At 40.1% G+C, this 19,317-nt stretch overlaps 14 non-coding genes across 14 annotated transcripts; all 14 read right to left on the bottom strand.

The window, feature by feature from the left end:
• Window positions 1-314: 314 nt before the first annotated feature.
• Window positions 315-386, bottom strand: TRNAQ-CUG (transfer RNA glutamine (anticodon CUG)). Its single transcript has one exon. It is a non-coding gene; the product is annotated as a tRNA-Gln (tRNA).
• A 664-nt stretch (window positions 387-1,050) lies between these two features.
• Window positions 1,051-1,132, bottom strand: TRNAS-AGA (transfer RNA serine (anticodon AGA)). The gene has a single exon. It is a non-coding gene; the product is annotated as a tRNA-Ser (tRNA).
• A 966-nt stretch (window positions 1,133-2,098) lies between these two features.
• Window positions 2,099-2,170, bottom strand: TRNAQ-CUG (transfer RNA glutamine (anticodon CUG)). The gene has a single exon. It is a non-coding gene; the product is annotated as a tRNA-Gln (tRNA).
• A 1,711-nt stretch (window positions 2,171-3,881) lies between these two features.
• On the bottom strand, window positions 3,882-3,953 carry TRNAQ-CUG (transfer RNA glutamine (anticodon CUG)). Its single transcript has one exon. It is a non-coding gene; the product is annotated as a tRNA-Gln (tRNA).
• Window positions 3,954-4,617: 664 nt separating this feature from the next.
• TRNAS-AGA (transfer RNA serine (anticodon AGA)) lies at window positions 4,618-4,699 on the bottom strand. Its single transcript has one exon. It is a non-coding gene; the product is annotated as a tRNA-Ser (tRNA).
• A 965-nt stretch (window positions 4,700-5,664) lies between these two features.
• TRNAQ-CUG (transfer RNA glutamine (anticodon CUG)) lies at window positions 5,665-5,736 on the bottom strand. The gene has a single exon. It is a non-coding gene; the product is annotated as a tRNA-Gln (tRNA).
• Window positions 5,737-6,400: 664 nt separating this feature from the next.
• TRNAS-AGA (transfer RNA serine (anticodon AGA)) lies at window positions 6,401-6,482 on the bottom strand. Its single transcript has one exon. It is a non-coding gene; the product is annotated as a tRNA-Ser (tRNA).
• A 967-nt stretch (window positions 6,483-7,449) lies between these two features.
• Window positions 7,450-7,521, bottom strand: TRNAQ-CUG (transfer RNA glutamine (anticodon CUG)). Its single transcript has one exon. It is a non-coding gene; the product is annotated as a tRNA-Gln (tRNA).
• A 664-nt stretch (window positions 7,522-8,185) lies between these two features.
• On the bottom strand, window positions 8,186-8,267 carry TRNAS-AGA (transfer RNA serine (anticodon AGA)). Its single transcript has one exon. It is a non-coding gene; the product is annotated as a tRNA-Ser (tRNA).
• A 929-nt stretch (window positions 8,268-9,196) lies between these two features.
• Window positions 9,197-9,268, bottom strand: TRNAQ-UUG (transfer RNA glutamine (anticodon UUG)). Its single transcript has one exon. It is a non-coding gene; the product is annotated as a tRNA-Gln (tRNA).
• A 6,685-nt stretch (window positions 9,269-15,953) lies between these two features.
• On the bottom strand, window positions 15,954-16,035 carry TRNAS-AGA (transfer RNA serine (anticodon AGA)). Its single transcript has one exon. It is a non-coding gene; the product is annotated as a tRNA-Ser (tRNA).
• Window positions 16,036-17,002: 967 nt separating this feature from the next.
• TRNAQ-CUG (transfer RNA glutamine (anticodon CUG)) lies at window positions 17,003-17,074 on the bottom strand. The gene has a single exon. It is a non-coding gene; the product is annotated as a tRNA-Gln (tRNA).
• A 663-nt stretch (window positions 17,075-17,737) lies between these two features.
• TRNAS-AGA (transfer RNA serine (anticodon AGA)) lies at window positions 17,738-17,819 on the bottom strand. The gene has a single exon. It is a non-coding gene; the product is annotated as a tRNA-Ser (tRNA).
• A 967-nt stretch (window positions 17,820-18,786) lies between these two features.
• TRNAQ-CUG (transfer RNA glutamine (anticodon CUG)) lies at window positions 18,787-18,858 on the bottom strand. Its single transcript has one exon. It is a non-coding gene; the product is annotated as a tRNA-Gln (tRNA).
• Between the last annotated feature and the right edge of the window lie 459 nt (window positions 18,859-19,317).

The raw sequence follows: 19,317 nt of genomic DNA, 5'->3' as shown, positions 1-19,317 counted from the left end.
ATCCTTGTCAGTTTCATACACCTGGAAAAAGTGTTATGTGAACATTGACATAAATCATAGGGTATGGTTGCTTTGCGTGACAGTTCGTAAGAGTGCTGTAACTTAAAGTCAATTTTAAGTTTCCGTAATCCTGCTTTAAAGGTAGATTTGGCCATAGAACTCAAAGTGATCACTCCATGGATGCTTGGAACATTCAAATCTTTGTTTTGCATGTTGATTTTAACTTTCTCTTTTTATCTTTTTATGTTAAACCTTTGGCACAGGAGAACTCAGTGTAAGTGCAAAAACTGAAACACATGTACAAAGAGCTGCCCAGGTTCCACTGATATTTGAACTCAGATCGCTGGATTCAGAGTCCAGAGTGCTAACCATTACACCATGGAACCACACGCACAAAAAATAACTGGCTGCAGTTTTTTTGTGCTAAAAAGCACATATGAACTCATGAATCATGGTGAAAAAAGGCTCTAAAGCTGTAGTGCAAATCTACAATTAATACACAATGGTAAATTAATATCTCCTAAACTTTATTTCCACAAGTGTGCCAAGAGTTCCATGATATCTCAACAATGACAGTTTTAAATGTTGATGAAAAGTGGCTAGTAAATAGAGTGTTGGATCTGTTACTTGGAAAAAGGGTAAGAAAAAAATAACTGCAAAACTTATACTGTTAGAAAGCTGTTCATCCAGAAGTGGCTAAAAAATTTTCATTGTGTGGTAAAAAGTTTTATCCAAGAGATAATTCAAGGTTGCTGTGAATAAAAGTGCATGTCTCAGTACATCTGCCAAAGCAGTGGTCTGTAACTGCTAGACAAAAGAGGGAGATGCACCACTTACCTGGTGGCACTCATGGCGCTTCTTTTAATTAGTGGCATGACGCACGTGGGATGTAGCATCAGATCGGCTTATATAAAATGCATCCAAAAATCAAGTCAGTCTGGTTCTAGAAACCCTGCCCAAAGTTCGCATATCACCTTCATGTGGAATAAAACAGGACACACGCAAATTTATCTTCTCAGGTAATCAGTCAAAAAACTATATGAACATATTCGTAGTCGGCAGGATTTGAACCTGCGTGGGGAAACCCCAATGGATTTCTAGTCCATCGCCTTAACCACTCGGCCACGACTACTCAGACGTTGATTTTTGATGAGAATCAAACACCTTTTCTTATAGCACCATGATCAAGATCAGTGATTATCCCTCTGGAAAACATCTCAGAAAATAGAAACAAATTTCCAGGTCCCAGTAAAATGTAAAAATCTGATTTAAAGTCATCATCAATGGGAATCATGCACAGTTTAAGACTTTTACCTCTTTATAAGGCGGATTTGGAGTGGGTCCATTCCAAAAACATCCTGAAAATTACTCTGAAAATGCTGAAAACACTGAACAAATTAATTTCCACGTAAAAAAGACTTGCTGTTCATATGATCAGGCTTTTGGGCGTCTTTTAACCACATCAAGTTTCCAAAAATGCCAAGCGGTTAACTAAAATAAGCATATCATTTTTCAGGTGTTTTTCATTTAGAAGAGCTCCATACTTATAATACAATTCAATGGCAAGGTTAGGAAAACTCCTTCAAGGTTCCTGAGAGACTTTTGGTGCATTTTGTGAGCTACAAAGAAAAGCCATAAAACAGACTCAAAAGATGCCCAAAATAATTTTAGAAAAACACCACCAAAAATGTTTACAAACCGCTGTAGGAAATTCTGAAAAACACAAGAAAAGATGATTCAGGAAGAAAACGCCAACATTTCCTGAAGCCATTTCAGCTTCAAATCCTTGTCAGTTTCATACACCTGGAAAAAGTGTTATGTGAACATTGACATAAATCATAGGGTATGGTTGCTTTGCGTGACACAGTTCGTAAGAGTGCTGTAACTTAAAGTCAATTTTAAGTTTCCGTAATCCTGCTTTAAAGGTAGGTTTGGCCATAGAACTCAAAGTGATCACTCCATGGATGCTTGGAACATTCAAATCTTTGTTTTGCATGTTGATTTTAACTTTCTCTTTTTATCTTTTTATGTTAAACCTTTGGCACAGGAGAACTCAGTGTAAGTGCAAAAACTGAAACACATGTACAAAGAGCTGCCCAGGTTCCACTGAGATTTGAACTCAGATCGCTGGATTCAGAGTCCAGAGTGCTAACCATTACACCATGGAACCACATGCACAAAAAATAACTGGCTGCAGTTTTTTTGTGCTAAAAAGCACATATGAACTCATGAATCATGGTGAAAAAAGGCTCTAAAGCTGTAGTGCAAATCTACAATTAATACACAATGGTAAATTAATATCTCCTAAACTTTATTTCCACAAGTGTGCCAAGAGTTCCATGATATCTCAACAATGACAGTTTTAAATGTTGATGAAAAGTGGCTAGTAAATAGAGTGTTGGATCTGTTACTTGGAAAAAGGGTAAGAAAAAAATAACTGCAAAACTTATACTGTTAGAAAGCTGTTCATCCAGAAGTGGCTAAAAAATTTTCATTGTGTGGGAAAAAGTTTTATCCAAGAGATAATTCAAGGTTGCTGTGAATAAAAGTGCATATCCCTGTACATCTGCCACAGCAGTGGTCTGTAACTGCTAGACAAAGGAGGGAGATGCACCACTTACCTGGTGGCACTCATGGCGCTTCTTTTAATTAGTGGCATGACGCACGTGGGATGTAGCGTCAGATCGGCTTATATAAAATGCATCCAAAAATCAAGTCAGTCTGGTTCTAGAAACCCTGCCCAAAGTTCGCATATCACCTTCATGTGGCATAAAACAGGACACACGCAAATTTATCTTCTCAGGTAATCAGTCAAAAAACTATATGAACATATTAGTAGTCAGCAGGATTTGAACCAGCACGGAGAAACCCCAATGGATTTCTAGTCCATCGCCTTAACCACTCGGCCACGACTACTCAGACGTTGACCTTTGATGACAATCAAACACCTTTTCTTATAGCACCATGATCAAGATCAGTGATTATCCCTCTGGAAAACATCTCAGAAAATAGAAACAAATTTCCAGGTCCCAGTAAAATGTAAAAATCTGATTTAAAGTCATCATCAATGGGAATCATGCACAGTTTAAGACTTTTACCTCTTTATAAGGCGGATTTGGAGTGGGTCCATTCCAAAAACATCCTGAAAATTACTCTGAAAATGCTGAAAACACTGAACAAATTAATTTCCACGTAAAAAAGACTTGCTGTTCATATGATCAGGCTTTTGGGCGTCTTTTAACCACATCAAGTTTCCAAAAATGCCAAGCGGTTAACTAAAATAAGCATATCATTCTTCAGCTGTTTTTCATTTAGAAGAGCTCCATACTTATAATACAATTCAATGGCAAGGTTAGGAAAACTCCTTCAATGTTCCTGAGAGACTTTTGGTGCATTTTGTGAGCTACAAAGAAAAGCCACAAAAACAGACTCAAAAGATGCCCAAAATAATTTTAGAGAAACACCACCAAAAATGTTTACAAACCGCTGTAGGAAATTCTGAAAAACACAAGAAAAGATGATTCAGGAAGAAAACGCCAACATTTCCTGAAGCCATTTCAACTTCAAATCCTTGTCAGTTTCATACACCTGGAAAAAGTGTTATGTGAACATTGACATAAATCATAGGGTATGGTTGCTTTGCGTGACAGTTCGTAAGAGTGCTGTAACTTAAAGTCAATTTTAAGTTTCCGTAATCCTGCTTTAAAGGTAGATTTGGCCATAGAACTCAAAGTGATCACTCCATGGATGCTTGGAACATTCAAATCTTTGTTTTGCATGTTGATTTTAACTTTCTCTTTTTATCTTTTTATGTTAAACCTTTGGCACAGGAGAACTCAGTGTAAGTGCAAAAACTGAAACACATGTACAAAGAGCTGCCCAGGTTCCACTGAGATTTGAACTCAGATCGCTGGATTCAGAGTCCAGAGTGCTAACCATTACACCATGGAACCACACGCACAAAAAATAACTGGCTGCAGTTTTTTTGTGCTAAAAAGCACATATGAACTCATGAATCATGGTGAAAAAAGGCTCTAAAGCTGTAGTGCAAATCTACAATTAATACACAATGGTAAATTAATATCTCCTAAACTTTATTTCCACAAGTGTGCCAAGAGTTCCATGATATCTCAACAATGACAGTTTTAAATGTTGATGAAAAGTGGCTAGTAAATAGAGTGTTGGATCTGTTACTTGGAAAAAGGGTAAGAAAAAAATAACTGCAAAACTTATACTGTTAGAAAGCTGTTCATCCAGAAGTGGCTAAAAAATTTTCATTGTGTGGTAAAAAGTTTTATCCAAGAGATAATTCAAGGTTGCTGTGAATAAAAGTGCATGTCTCAGTACATCTGCCAAAGCAGTGGTCTGTAACTGCTAGACAAAAGAGGGAGATGCACCACTTACCTGGTGGCACTCATGGCGCTTCTTTTAATTAGTGGCATGACGCATGTGGGATGTAGCATCAGATCGGCTTATATAAAGTGCATCCAAAAATCAAGTCAGTCTGGTTCTAGAAACCCTGCCCAAAGTTTGCATATCACCTTCATGTGGCATAAAACAGGACACACGCAAATTTATCTTCTCAGGTAATCAGTCAAAAAACTATATGAACATATTCGTAGTCGGCAGGATTTGAACCTGCGCGGGGAAACCCCAATGGATTTCTAGTCCATCGCCTTAACCACTCGGCCACGACTACTCAGACGTTGATTTTTGATGAGAATCAAACACCTTTTCTTATAGCACCATGATCAAGATCAGTGATTATCCCTCTGGAAAACATCTCAGAAAATAGAAACAAATTTCCAGGTCCCAGTAAAATGTAAAAATCTGATTTAAAGTCATCATCAATGGGAATCATGCACAGTTTAAGACTTTTACCTCTTTATAAGGCGGATTTGGAGTGGGTCCATTCCAAAAACATCCTGAAAATTACTCTGAAAATGCTGAAAACACTGAACAAATTAATTTCCACGTAAAAAAGACTTGCTGTTCATATGATCAGGCTTTTGGGCATCTTTTAACCACATCAAGTTTCCAAAAATGCCAAGCGGTTAACTAAAATAAGCATATCATTCTTCAGCTGTTTTTCATTTAGAAGAGCTCCATACTTATAATACAATTCAATGGCAAGGTTAGGAAAACTCCTTCAATGTTCCTGAGAGACTTTTGGTGCATTTTGTGAGCTACAAAGAAAAGCCACAAAAACAGACTCAAAAGATGCCCAAAATAATTTTAGAGAAACACCACCAAAAATGTTTACAAACCGCTGTAGGAAATTCTGAAAAACACAAGAAAAGATGATTCAGGAAGAAAACGCCAACATTTCCTGAAGCCATTTCAACTTCAAATCCTTGTCAGTTTCATACACCTGGAAAAAGTGTTATGTGAACATTGACATAAATCATAGGGTATGGTTGCTTTGCGTGACAGTTCGTAAGAGTGCTGTAACTTAAAGTCAATTTTAAGTTTCCGTAATCCTGCTTTAAAGGTAGATTTGGCCATAGAACTCAAAGTGATCACTCCATGGATGCTTGGAACATTCAAATCTTTGTTTTGCATGTTGATTTTAACTTTCTCTTTTTATCTTTTTATGTTAAACCTTTGGCACAGGAGAACTCAGTGTAAGTGCAAAAACTGAAACACATGTACAAAGAGCTGCCCAGGTTCCACTGATATTTGAACTCAGATCGCTGGATTCAGAGTCCAGAGTGCTAACCATTACACCATGGAACCACACGCACAAAAAATAACTGGCTGCAGTTTTTTTGTGCTAAAAAGCACATATGAACTCATGAATCATGGTGAAAAAAGGCTCTAAAGCTGTAGTGCAAATCTACAATTAATACACAATGGTAAATTAATATCTCCTAAACTTTATTTCCACAAGTGTGCCAAGAGTTCCATGATATCTCAACAATGACAGTTTTAAATGTTGATGAAAAGTGGCTAGTAAATAGAGTGTTGGATCTGTTACTTGGAAAAAGGGTAAGAAAAAAATAACTGCAAAACTTATACTGTTAGAAAGCTGTTCATCCAGAAGTGGCTAAAAAATTTTCATTGTGTGGTAAAAAGTTTTATCCAAGAGATAATTCAAGGTTGCTGTGAATAAAAGTGCATGTCTCAGTACATCTGCCAAAGCAGTGGTCTGTAACTGCTAGACAAAAGAGGGAGATGCACCACTTACCTGGTGGCACTCATGGCGCTTCTTTTAATTAGTGGCATGACGCACGTGGGATGTAGCATCAGATCGGCTTATATAAAATGCATCCAAAAATCAAGTCAGTCTGGTTCTAGAAACCCTGCCCAAAGTTCGCATATCACCTTCATGTGGAATAAAACAGGACACACGCAAACTTATCTTCTCAGGTAATCAGTCAAAAAACTATATGAACATATTCGTAGTCGGCAGGATTTGAACCTGCGTGGGGAAACCCCAATGGATTTCTAGTCCATCGCCTTAACCACTCGGCCACGACTACTCAGACGTTGATTTTTGATGAGAATCAAACACCTTTTCTTATAGCACCATGATCAAGATCAGTGATTATCCCTCTGGAAAACATCTCAGAAAATAGAAACAAATTTCCAGGTCCCAGTAAAATGTAAAAATCTGATTTAAAGTCATCATCAATGGGAATCATGCACAGTTTAAGACTTTTACCTCTTTATAAGGCGGATTTGGAGTGGGTCCATTCCAAAAACATCCTGAAAATTACTCTGAAAATGCTGAAAACACTGAACAAATTAATTTCCACGTAAAAAAGACTTGCTGTTCATATGATCAGGCTTTTGGGCGTCTTTTAACCACATCAAGTTTCCAAAAATGCCAAGCGGTTAACTAAAATAAGCATATCATTCTTCAGGTGTTTTTCATTTAGAAGAGCTCCATACTTATAATACAATTCAATGGCAAGGTTAGGAAAACTCCTTCAAGGTTCCTGAGAGACTTTTGGTGCATTTTGTGAGCTACAAAGAAAAGCCACAAAAACAGACTCAAAAGATGCCCAAAATAATTTTAGAAAAACACTACCAAAAATGTTTACAAATCGCTGTAGGAAATTCTGAAAAACACAAGAAAAGATGATTCAGGAAGAAAACGCCAACATTTCCTGAAGCCATTTCAGCTTCAAATCCTTGTCAGTTTCATACACCTGGAAAAAGTGTTATGTGAACATTGACATAAATCATAGGGTATGGTTGCTTTGCGTGACACAGTTCATAAGAGTGCTGTAACTTAAAGTCAATTTTAAGTTTCCGTAATCCTGCTTTAAAGGTAGATTTGGCCATAGAACTCAAAGTGATCACTCCATGGATGCTTGGAACATTCAAATCTTTGTTTTGCATGTTGATTTTAACTTTCTCTTTTTATCTTTTTATGTTAAACCTTTGGCACAGGAGAACTCAGTGTAAGTGCAAAAACTGAAACACATGTACAAAGAGCTGCCCAGGTTCCACTGATATTTGAACTCAGATCGCTGGATTCAGAGTCCAGAGTGCTAACCATTACACCATGGAACCACACGCACAAAAAATAACTGGCTGCAGTTTTTTTGTGCTAAAAAGCACATATGAACTCATGAATCATGGTGAAAAAAGGCTCTAAAGCTGTAGTGCAAATCTACAATTAATACACAATGGTAAATTAATATCTCCTAAACTTTATTTCCACAAGTGTGCCAAGAGTTCCATGATATCTCAACAATGACAGTTTTAAATGTTGATGAAAAGTGGCTAGTAAATAGAGTGTTGGATCTGTTACTTGGAAAAAGGGTAAGAAAAAAATAACTGCAAAACTTATACTGTTAGAAAGCTGTTCATCCAGAAGTGGCTAAAAAATTTTCATTGTGTGGTAAAAAGTTTTGTCCAAGAGATAATTGAAGGTTGCTGTGAATAAAAGTGCATGTCTCAGTACATCTGCCAAAGCAGTGGTCTGTAACTGCTAGACAAAAGAGGGAGATGCACCACTTACCTGGTGGCACTCATGGCGCTTCTTTTAATTAGTGGCATGACGCACGTGGGATGTAGCGTCAGATCGGCTTATATAAAATGCATCCAAAAATCAAGTCAGTCTGGTTCTAGAAACCCTGCCCAAAGTTCGCATATCACCTTCATGTGGCATAAAACAGGACACACGCAAATTTATCTTCTCAGGTAATCAGTCAAAAAACTATATGAACATATTCGTAGTCGGCAGGATTTGAACCTGCGCAGGGAAACCCCAATGGATTTCTAGTCCATCGCCTTAACCACTCAGCCACGACTACTCAGACGTTGATTTTTGATGAGAATCAAACACCTTTTCTTATAGCACCATGATCAAGATCAGTGATTATCCCACTGGAAAACATCTCAGAAAATAGAAACAAATTTCCAGGTCCCAGTAAAATGTAAAAATCTGATTTAAAGTCATCATCAATGGAAATCATGCACAGTTTAAGACTTTTACCTCTTTATAAGGCGGATTTGGAGTGGGTCCATTCCAAAAACATCCTGAAAATTACTCTGAAAATGCTGAAAACACTGAACAAATTAATTTCCACGTAAAAAAGACTTGCTGTTCATATGATCAGGCTTTTGGGCGTCTTTTAACCACATCAAGTTTCCAAAAATGCCAAGCGGTTAACTAAAATAAGCATATCATTTTTCAGGTGTTTTTCATTTAGAAGAGCTCCATACTTATAATACAATTCAATGGCAAGGTTAGGAAAACTCCTTCAAGGTTCCTGAGAGACTTTTGGTGCATTTTGTGAGCTACAAAGAAAAGCCACAAAAACAGACTCAAAAGATGCCCAAAATAATTTTAGAAAAACACCACCAAAAATGTTTACAAACCGCTGTAGGAAATTCTGAAAAACACAAGAAAAGATGATTCAGGAAGAAAACGCCAACATTTCCTGAAGCCATTTCAGCTTCAAATCCTTGTCAGTTTCATACACCTGGAAAAAGTGTTATGTGAACATTGACATAAATCATAGGGTATGGTTGCTTTGCGTGACACAGTTCGTAAGAGTGCTGTAACTTAAAGTCAATTTTAAGTTTCCGTAATCCTGCTTTAAAGGTAGATTTGGCCATAGAACTCAAAGTGATCACTCCATGGATGCTTGGAACATTCAAATCTTTAAATGTTAAACCTTTGGCACAGGAGAACTCAGTGTAAGTGCAAAAACTGAAACACATGTACAAAGAGCTGCACAGGTTCCACTGAGATTTGAACTCAGATCGCTGCATTCAAAGTCCAGAGTGCTAACCATTACACTATGGAACCACATGCACAAAAAATAACTGGCTGCAGTTTTTTTGTGCTAAAAAGCACATATGAACTCATGAATCATGGTGAAAAAAGGCTCTAAAGCTGTAGTGCAAATCTACAATTAATACACAATGGTAAATTAATATCTCCTAAACTTTATTTCCACAAGTGTGCCAAGAGTTCCATGATATCTCAACAATGACAGTTTTAACCCCTTCATGACCCAGCCTATTTTGGCCTTAATGACCTTGCCATTTTTTGCAATTCTGACCAGTGTCCCTTTATGAGGTAATAACTCAGGAACGCTTCAACGGATCCTTGCGGTTCTGAGATTGTTTTTTCGTGACATATTGGGCTTCATATTAGTGGTAAATTTAGGTTGATAATTTCTGAGTTTATTTGTGAAAAAAACGGAAATTTGGCGAAAAATTTGAAAATTTTGCAATTTTCACATTTTGAATTTTTATTCTGTTAAACCAGAGAGTTATGTGACACAAAATAGTTAATAAATAACATTTCCCACATGTCTACTTTACATCAGCACAATTTTGGAAACAAATTTTTATTTTGCTAGGAAGTTATAAGGGTTAAAATTTGACCAGTGATTTCTCATTTTTACAACAAAATTTACAAAACCATTTTTTTTAGGGACCACCTCACATTTGAAGTCAGTTTGAGGGTTCTATATGGCTGAAAATACCCAAAAGTGACACCATTCTAAAAACTGCACCCCTCAAGGTGCTCAAAACCACATTCAAGAAGTTTATTAACCCTTCAGGTGTTTCACAGCAGCAGAAGCAACATGGAGGGGAAAAATTTACATTTAACTTTTCAGTCACAAAAATGATTTTTTCGCAACAATTTTTTTATTTTCCCAAGGGTAAAAGGAGAAACTGGATCACGAATGTTGTTGTCCAATTTGTCCTGAGTACGCTGATACCTCACATGTGGGGGTAAACCACTGTTTGGGCGCACGGCAGGGCTCGGAAGGGAAGGAGCGCCATTTGACTTTTTGAATGAAAAATTGGCTCCAATCTTTAGCGGACACCATGTCGCGTTTGGAGAGCCCCCGTGTGCCTAAACATTGGAGCTCCCCCCCAAGTGACCCCATTTTGGAAACTAGACCCCCCAAGGAACTTATCTAGAAGCATAGTGAGCACTTTAAACCCCCAGGTGCTTCACAAATTAATCCGTAAAAATGAAAAAGTACTTTTTTTTCACACAAAATTTCTTTTAGCCTCAATTTTTTCATTTTCACATGGGCAACAGGATAAAATGGATCCTAAAATTGGTTGGGCAATTTCTCCTGAGTACGCTAATACCTCATATGTGGGGGTAAACTACTGTTTGGGCACATGGTAAGGCTCGGAAAGGAAGGAGCGCCATTTGACTTTTTGAATGAAAAATTATCTCCATAGTTAGCGGACACCATGTCAGGTTTGGAGAGGCCCTGTGTGCCTAAACATTGGAGCTCCCCCACAAGTGACCCCATTTTGGAAACTAGACCCCCCCAAGGAACTTATCTAGATACATAGTGAGCACTTTAAACCCTCAGGTGCTTCACAAATTGATCCGTAAAAATGAAAAAGTACTTTTTTTTCACACAAAATTTCTTTTAGCCTCAATTTTTTCATTTTCACATGGGCAACAGGATAAAATGGATCCTAAAATTTGTTGGGCAATTTCTCCTGAGTACGCCGATACCTCATATGTGGGGGTAAACCACTGTTTGGGTGCACGGCAAGGCTCGGAAGGGAAGGCGCGCCATTTGACTTTTTGAATGGAAAATTAGCTCCAATCGTTAGTGGACACCATGTCGCGTTTGGAGAGCCCCTGTGTGCCTAAACATCGGAGCTCCCCTACAAGTGACCCCATTTTGGAAACTAGACCCCCCAAGAAACTAATCTAGATGCATAGTGAGCACTTAAAACCCCCAGGTGCTTCACAGAAGTTTATAACGCAGAGCCATGAAAATAAAAAAAATATTTTTCTTTCCTCAAAAATGATTTTTAGCCCGGAGTTTTTTATTTTCCCAAGGATAATAGGAGAAATTGGACCCCAAATGTTGTTGTCCAGTTTGTCCTGAGTACAATGATACCCCATATGTGGGGGTAAACCACTGTTTGGGCGCACGGCAGGGCTCGGAAGGGAAGGCACGCCATTTGGCTTTTTGAATGGAAAATTAGCTTCAATCATTAGCGGACACCATGTCGCGTTTGGAGAGCCCCTGTGTGCCTAAACATTGGTGCTCCTGCACAAGTGACCCCATTTTGGAAACTAGACCTCCCAAGGAACTAATCTAGATGTGTGGTGAGCACTTTGAACCCCCAAGTGCTTCACAGAAGTTTATAACGCAGAGCCATGAAAATAAAAAATTATTTTTCTTTCCTCAAAAATGATTTTTTAACCCACAATTTTTTATTTTCCCAAGGGTAACAGGAGAAATTGGACCCCAAAAGTTGTTGTCCAGTTTCTCCTGAGTACGCTGATACCCCATATGTGGGGGTAAACCACTGTTTGGGCACATGCCGGGGCTCGGAAGGGAAGTAGTGACGATTTGGAATGCAGACTTTGATGGAATGGTCTGCGGAAATCATGTTACGTTTGCAGAGCCCCTGATGTGCCTAAACAGTAGAAACCCCCCACAAGTGACCCCATTTTGGAAACTAGACCCCCCAAGGAACTTATCTAGATGTGTGGTGAGCACGTTCAACCCCCAAGTGCTTCACAGAAGTTTACAACGCAGAGCCGTGAAAATAAAAAATCATTTTTCTTTCCTCAAAAAAGATGTTTTAGCAAGCAATTGTTTATTTTCACAAGGGTAACAGGAGAAATTGGACCCCAATATTTGTTGCCCAGTTTGTTGTGAGTACGCTGATACCTCATATGTGGGGGTAAACCACTGTTTGGGCGCATGTCAGGGCTCGGAAGGGAAGTAGTGACATTTGAAATGCAGACTTTGATGGAATGGTCTGCGGGCGTCACGTTGCATTTGCAGAGCCCCTGATGTGCCTAAACAGTAGAAACCCCCCCTAAGTGACGCCATTTTGGAAACTAGACCCCCCAAAGAACTTATCTAGATGTGTGGTGAGCACGTTCAACCTCCAAGTGCTTCACAGAAGTTTACAACGCAGAGCCGTGAAAATAAAAAATCATTTTTCTGTCCTCAAAAAAGATGTTTTAGCAAGCAATTTTTTTTTCACAAGGGTAGCAGGAGAAATTGGACCCCAATATTTGTTGCCCAGTTTGTTGTGAGTATGCTGGTACCCCATATGTGGGGGTAAACCACTGTTTGGGCGCACGTCAGGGCTTGGAAGGGAAGTAGTGACATTTGAAATGCAGACTTTGATGGAATGGTCTGCGGGCATCACGTTGCATTTGCAGAGCCCCTAATGTGCCTAAACAGTAGAAACACCCCACAAGTGACCCCATTTTGGAAACTAGACCCCAAAAGGATCTTATCTAGATGTGTGGTGAGCACTTTCAACCCCCAAGTGCTTCACATAAGTTTATAACGTAGAGCCATGAAAATAAAAAAATAATTGTTCTTTCCTCAAAAATTATGTTTTAGCAAGTAATTTTTTATTTTTGCAAGGGTAACAGGAGAAATTGGACCCGAATGGTTGTTGCCCAGTTTGTCCTGAGTACGCTGGTATCCCATATGTGGGGGTAAACCACTGTTTGGGCGCACGTCGGGGCTTGGAAGGGAGGGCGCACCATTTGACTTTTTGAACGCAAGATTGGCTGGAATCAATGGTGGCGCCATGTTGCGTTTGGAGACCCCTGATGTGCCTAAACAGTGGAAACCCCTCAATTCTAACTTCAACACTAACCCCAACACACCCCTAACCCTAATCCCAACTGTAGCCATAACCCTAATCACAACCCTAACCCCAACACACCCCTAACCACAACCCTAACCCCAACACACCCGTAACCCTAAATCCAACCCTAACCCTAATCCTAACCCTAATCCCAACCCTACCCACAACTGTAACCCCAACACAACCCTAACCCTATCCTTAACCCTAACCACAAGCCTAATCTTAACCCTATTTCCAACCATAGCCCTAATTCCAACCCTAAGGGTACCGTCTCACATAACGATTTACCAACCACGACCTGGCCGTGATCGTTGGAAAGTCGTTGTGTGGTCGCTGGGGAGCTGTCACTCAGACCGCTCTCCAGCGACCAACGATGCCAAGGTCCCGGGTAACCAGGGTAAACATCGGGTTACTAAGCGCAGGGCCGCGCTTAGTAACCCGATGTTTACCGTGGTTACCAGCGTAAAAGTAAAAAAAAAAAAAACGTACATACTCACATTTCGGTGTCCTTCAGGTCCCTTGTCGTCTGCTTCCCGCTCTGACTGAGTGCCGCCGTACAGTGAGAGCAGAGCGCAGCGGTGACGTCACTGCTGTGCTGTGCTCTCACTTTCTGGCCGGCGGACAGTCAGAGCGGGAAGCAGATGGCAAGGGACCTGAAGGACACCGAAATGTGAGTATGTACGGTTTTATTTTTTTTACTTTTACGCTGGTAACCACGGTAAACATCGGGGTACTAAGCGCGGCCCTGCGCTTAGTAACCCAATATTTACCCTGGTTACAAGCGAACGCATCGCTGGATCGCTGTCACAACGATCCAGCGATGACAGCGGGAGATCCAGCGACGAAAGAAAGTTCCAAACGATCTGCTACGACGTACGATTCTCAGCAGGGTCCCTGATCGCTGCTGCGTGTCAGACACAGCGATATCGTATGGATATCGCTGGAACGTCACGGATCGTACCGTCGTAGCGATCAAAGTGCCACTGTGAGACGGTACCCTAACTCTAATTCCAACCCTAACCCTAAGGCTATGTGCCCACGTTGCGGATTCGTGTGAGATTTTTCCGCACGATTTTTGAAAAATCCGCAGGTAAAAGGCACTGCGTTTTACCTGCAGATTTACAGCAGATTTCCAGTGTTTTTTTGTGTGGATTTCACCTGCGGATTCCTATTGAGGAACAGGTGTAAAACGCTGCGGAATCCGCACAAAGAATTGACATGCTGCAGAAAATACAACGCAGCGTTTCTGCACGGAATTTTCCGCACCATGGGCACAGTGGATTTGATTTTCCATAGGTGTACATGGTACTGTAAACCTGATGGAAAACTGCAACGAATTCGCAGCGGCCAATCCGCTGCGGATCCGCAGCCAAATCCGCTGCGGATCCGCAGCCAAATCCGCTGCGGATCCGCGGCCAAATCCGCTGCGGATCCGCGGCCAAATCCGCTGCGGATCCGCGGCCAATCCGCTGCGGATCCGCGGCCAATCCGCTGCGGATCCGCAGCCAAATCCGCACATGCCATAACCCTAACCCTACCCCTAACCCTAACCCTACCCGTAACCCTAACCCTACCCCTAACCCTACCCCTAGTTCTAACCCTAACCCTAGTTCTAACCCTAACTCTAGTGGAAAACGAAAAAAATAAAATAAAAATATTTTCTTTATTTTATTATTCTCCCTACCTATGGGGGTGATAATGGGGGGGGGGTATTTATTATTTTTTTTTATTTTGATCGCTGTGATAGAACCTACCACAGCGATCAAAATGTACTTGTAAGGAATCTGCCGGCTGGCAGATTTCGGCGGGCGCACTGAGCATGCGCCCGCCATATTGGAAGATGGCGGCGCCCAGCGAGGAGACGTACGGACACCGGGAGGATCGGTAAGTATGAAGGAGTGGTGGGGGGGTGGATCGGAGCACAGGGGAGGTGATCGGACCACAGGGGGGGTGAATTCAAACAAGGAGGGAGCGGACAGGAGGACGGGGGAGCCGGCAGGCGGACGGAGGGCACCGGACCCCATAACGGAGGACTGGGGGGGCGATCGGTGGGTGTGGGGGGGGTCACTTAAGTATTTCCAGCCATGGCCGATGATATTGCAGCATCGGCCATGGCTGGATTGTAATATTTCACCATTTTTTTAGGTGAAATATTACAAATCGCTCTGATTGGCAGTTTCATTTTCAACAGCCAATCAGAGCGATCGTAGCCACGGGGGGGTGAAGCCACCCCCCCTGGGCTGAAGCACCACTCCCCCTGTCTCTGCAGATCGGGTAAAATGGGAGTTAACCCCTTCACCCGATCTGCAGGGACGCGATCATTCCATGACGCATACGCTGCGTCATAGGTCGGATTGGCACAGACTTTCATGACGCAGCGTATGCGTCAAAGGTCGGGAAGGGGTTAAATGTTGATGAAAAGTGGCTAGTAAATAGAGTGTTGGATCTGTTACTTGGAAAAAGGGTAAGAAAAAAATAACTGCAAAACTTATACTGTTAGAAAGCTGTTCATCCAGAAGTGGCTAAAAAATTTTCATTGTGTGGTAAAAAGTTTTATCCAAGAGATAATTCAAGGTTGCTGTGAATAAAAGTGCATGTCTCAGTACATCTGCCAAAGCAGTGGTCTGTAACTGCTAGACAAAAGAGGGAGATGCACCACTTACCTGGTGGCACTCATGGCGCTTCTTTTAATTAGTGGCATGACGCACGTGGGATGTAGCATCAGATCGGCTTATATAAAATGCATCCAAAAATCAAGTCAGTCTGGTTCTAGAAACCCTGCCCAAAGTTCGCATATCACCTTCATGTGGAATAAAACAGGACACACGCAAATTTATCTTCTCAGGTAATCAGTCAAAAAACTATATGAACATATTCGTAGTCGGCAGGATTTGAACCTGCGCGGGGAAACCCCAATGGATTTCTAGTCCATCGCCTTAACCACTCGGCCACGACTACTCAGACGTTGATTTTTGATGAGAATCAAACACGTTTTCTTATAGCACCATGATCAAGATCAGTGATTATCCCTCTGGAAAACATCTCAGAAAATAGAAGCAAATTTCCAGGTCCCAGTAAAATGTAAAAATCTGATTTAAAGTCATCATCAATGGGAATCATGCACAGTTTAAGACTTTTACCTCTTTATAAGGCGGATTTGGAGTGGGTCCATTCCAAAAACATCCTGAAAATTACTCTGAAAATGCTGAAAACACTGAACAAATTAATTTCCACGTAAAAAAGACTTGCTGTTCATATGATCAGGCTTTTGGGCGTCTTTTAACCACATCAAGTTTCCAAAAATGCCAAGCGGTTAACTAAAATAAGCATATCATTTTTCAGGTGTTTTTCATTTAGAAGAGCTCCATACTTATAATACAATTCAATGGCAAGGTTAGGAAAACTCCTTCAATGTTCCTGAGAGACTTTTGGTGCATTTTGTGAGCTACAAAGAAAAGCCACAAAAACAGACTCAAAAGATGCCCAAAACAATTTTAGAGAAACACCACCAAAAATGTTTACAAACCGCTGTAGGAAATTCTGAAAAACACAAGAAAAGATGATTCAGGAAGAAAACGCCAACATTTCCTGAAGCCATTTCAGCTTCAAATCCTTGTCAGTTTCATACACCTGGAAAAAGTGTTATGTGAACATTGACATAAATCAAAGGGTATGGTTGCTTTGCGTGACACAGTTCGTAAGAGTGCTGTAACTTAAAGTCAATTTTAAGTTTCCGTAATCCTGCTTTAAAGGTAGATTTGGCCATAGAACTCAAAGTGATCACTCCATGGATGCTTGGAACATTCAAATCTTTGTTTTGCATGTTGATTTTAACTTTCTCTTTTTATCTTTTTATGTTAAACCTTTGGCACAGGAGAACTCAGTGTAAGTGCAAAAACTGAAACACATGTACAAAGAGCTGCCCAGGTTCCACTGAGATTTGAACTCAGATCGCTGGATTCAGAGTCCAGAGTGCTAACCATTACACCATGGAACCACAAGCACAAAAAATAACTGGCTGCAGTTTTTTTGTGCTAAAAAGCACATATGAACTCATGAATCATGGTGAAAAAAGGCTCTAAAGCTGTAGTGCAAATCTACAATTAATACACAATGGTAAATTAATATCTCCTAAACTTTATTTCCACAAGTGTGCCAAGAGTTCCATGATATCTCAACAATGACAGTTTTAAATGTTGATGAAAAGTGGCTAGTAAATAGAGTGTTGGATCTGTTACTTGGAAAAAGGGTAAGAAAAAAATAACTGCAAAACTTATACTGTTAGAAAGCTGTTCATCCAGAAGTGGCTAAAAAATTTTCATTGTGTGGTAAAAAGTTTTATCCAAGAGATAATTCAAGGTTGCTGTGAATAAAAGTGCATGTCTCAGTACATCTGCCAAAGCAGTGGTCTGTAACTGCTAGACAAAAGAGGGAGATGCACCACTTACCTGGTGGCACTCATGGCGCTTCTTTTAATTAGTGGCATGACGCACGTGGGATGTAGCGTCAGATCGGCTTATATAAAATGCATCCAAAAATCAAGTCAGTCTGGTTCTAGAAACCCTGCCCAAAGTTCGCATATCACCTTCATGTGGCATAAAACAGGACACACGCAAATTTATCTTCTCAGGAATCAGTCAAAAAACTATATGAACATATTCGTAGTCAGCAGGATTTGAACCTGCGCGGGGAAACCCCAATGGATTTCTAGTCCATCGCCTTAACCACTCGGCCACGACTACTCAGATGTTGATTTTTGATGAGAATCAAACACCTTTTCTTATAGCACCATGATCAAGATCAGTGATTATCCCTCTGGAAAACATCTCAGAAAATAGAAACAAATTTCCAGGTCCCAGTAAAATGTAAAAATCTGATTTAAAGTCATCATCAATGGGAATCATGCACAGTTTAAGACTTTTACCTCTTTATAAGGCGGATTTGGAGTGGGTCCATTCCAAAAACATCCTGAAAATTACTCTGAAAATGCTGAAAACACTGAACAAATTAATTTCCACGTAAAAAAGACTTGCTGTTCATATGATCAGGCTTTTGGGCGTCTTTTAACCACATCAAGTTTCCAAAAATGCCAAGCGATTAACTAAAATAAGCATATCATTCTTCAGCTGTTTTTCATTTAGAAGAGCTCCATACTTATAGTACAATTCAATGGCAAGGTTAGGAAAACTCCTTCAATGTTCCTGAGAGACTTTTGGTGCATTTTGTGAGCTACAAAGAAAAGCCACAAAAACAGACTCAAAAGATGCTCAAAATAATTTTAGAGAAACACCACCAAAAATGCTTACAAACCGCTGTAGGAAATTCTGAAAAACACAAGAAAAGATGATTCAGGAAGAAAACGCCAACATTTCCTGAAGCCATTTCAACTTCAAATCCTTGTCAGTTTCATACACCTGGAAAAAGTGTTATGTGAACATTGACATAAATCATAGGGTACGGTTGCTTTGCGTGACACAGTTCGTAAGAGTGCTGTAACTTAAAGTCAATTTTAAGTTTCCGTAATCCTGCTTTAAAGGTAGATTTGGCCATTGAACTCAAAGTGATCACTCCATGGATGCTTGGAACATTCAAATCGTTGTTTTGCATGTTGATTTTAACTTTCTCTTTTTATCTTTTTATGTTAAACCTTTGGCACAGGAGAACTCAGTGTAAGTGCAAAAACTGAAACACATGTACAAAGAGCTGCCCAGGTTCCACTGAGATTTTAACTCAGATCGCTGGATTCAGAGTCCAGAGTGCTAACCATTACACCATGGAACCACACGCACAAGAAATAACTGGCTGCAGTTTTTTTGTGCTAAAAAGCACATATGAACTCATGAATCATGGTGAAAAAAGGCTCTAAAGCTGTAGTGCAAATCTACAATTAATACACAATGGTAAATTAATATCTCCTAAACTTTATTTCCACAAGTGTGCCAAGAGTTCCATGATATCTCAACAATGACAGTTTTAAATGTTGATGAAAAGTGGCTAGTAAATAGAGTGTTGGATCTGTTACTTGGAAAAAGGGTAAGAAAAAAATAACTGCAAAACTTATACTGTTAGAAAGCTGTTCATCCAGAAGTGGCTAAAAAATCTTCATTGTGTGGTAAAAAGTTTTATCCAAGAGATAATTCAAGGTTGCTGTGAATAAAAGTGCATGTCTCAGTACATCTGCCAAAGCAGTGGTCTGTAACTGCTAGACAAAAGAGGGAGATGCACCACTTACCTGTTGGC

Source organism: Ranitomeya variabilis, chromosome 2 (assembly GCF_051348905.1).
Source record: "Ranitomeya variabilis isolate aRanVar5 chromosome 2, aRanVar5.hap1, whole genome shotgun sequence".
NCBI classification, from domain to species: Eukaryota; Metazoa; Chordata; class Amphibia; order Anura; family Dendrobatidae; genus Ranitomeya; species Ranitomeya variabilis.
Note: the sequence above shows the minus strand (reverse complement) of the source record. Positions and strands in the feature narration are given on the sequence as shown.